General features: G+C 31.9%; 1 non-coding gene across 1 annotated transcript; it reads right to left on the minus strand.

Annotated features, from left to right (window-relative positions):
* Positions 1 to 216: 216 nt before the first annotated feature.
* On the minus strand, positions 217 to 440 carry LOC149250939 (small nucleolar RNA U3). Its single transcript, XR_016267618.1, has one exon. It is a non-coding gene; the product is annotated as a small nucleolar RNA U3 (small nucleolar RNA).
* Between the last annotated feature and the right edge of the window lie 1,044 nt (positions 441 to 1,484).

A 1,484-nucleotide genomic window follows, 5' to 3' on the forward strand; every position in this document is an offset into this window, starting at 1 on the left:
AAATAAATAATACAAGCTGTGGAGCACTGAAATGCCCAGCGATTAAATAAAATAAATAATGCAAAGTGTGGAGAAGTAAAATGTGTGAGCCAGCTTCACGAAAAATAGATTAAAAAACGGACGCGTGAAACCGGAAATGGAAACAAAACTAAAACGAAAAAGTAAAGTTGGGTGAATCCGTGAGAACAAACTAAAACGAAAAAGTTTGTTGAATCGAATCCGTCAGAACGCTCTCGGGCCTTCACCGTGTGGAACTGGAAATGTCACAGACGGGACGTTCATCGGAGAAGGGTGAGAGTGAAACCCCCAACCATCACAGCATTCGCGCTCTGGCCCGAGAGCCATCGTTCATCTTCCGGATTTTTGTGCTTGTCTGAATAGGAATCTACGCAGACTTTGACGTACAACCTATAGAACAGATCCTGTTCAAGTAAGGTCGTGCTTTATGAATGCCCACTGCCCCTCTTATATACGCCTTCTTCTTTCCTTCGCGAACACATGTGGGAAAACAACAATGTTTATAAAACTATATTTTACAACCATTCTAATTCTAATTCTAATTCTATTCTTCTTCTTCACTTCCATTCTTGTGTCTTCCGTCAATCCATTCGCTTCCTCCTCAAAATTTAACATCTTCCTTCATTCCATTTTCAATATATTAATAAATTCAGCGTCGTTCCCCATCACTCCTTGCTGTCTATTAATAAATTCATTCCCAAAAACTTACCAAGGCCAAAGATTTAGTTGGTTTCCACAGTTGCATAAAACGAGATTGAAAATTAATTCCACTGGTATTTACCAATAGTTTATTTGGACACTTTATCATTAATCATAAATAGATAATTAAAACCTAAAACCATACCTCAAATCAATGCTCAATGCCGAAAATTAAATTGATAGTAAATGATATTATTATAACTATATTTGTCGCTGTGTATGTAGAGTGATGACTTGATAACAATATATAAAGTAAAATGTGATAATGCCAATGTCGTATTGGTGTCTGGTTTGATGGATTAATACCATTTACAAAATAATCAATGTAACAACATATGTTGACATACATTAAATAAATATCTTATTTTTTATTTTTTAAATTCGACATTAATGTAATTTTTAGTTAGTTTTATTTAAATTAATTGATATATGAATTTTGTTAATAAATTTAATTTAATATAATGTTATTTAATTTTATGATGATTTTATGTAATTTAAATGTTATTTGAATATAAAATTTCACTTTTTTTACTATTAATTAAAAATTGATAATGAAAATAAAAGAATCCTATGCAAATCAACATGGACTCAAGTAAGTGATTGGATGATATCTCATAATTGTATATGTATTATAATAATCTAAAACCTTGAATCGAGTAGTGAATAGATAAAAAGTCAATGGATAAAGAGTGAGCGCTACTCATTTCCTTTATATTGCACATGGATCATAGTGTGTGTCACAACATCATGTTTTTTCGCACCATGAT

Source organism: Pinus tabuliformis, chromosome 7 (genome assembly GCF_031772625.1).
Source record: "Pinus tabuliformis cultivar Carrire ecotype Pingquan chromosome 7, CPIR1, whole genome shotgun sequence".
Lineage (NCBI taxonomy): Eukaryota > Viridiplantae > Streptophyta > Pinopsida > Pinales > Pinaceae > Pinus > Pinus tabuliformis.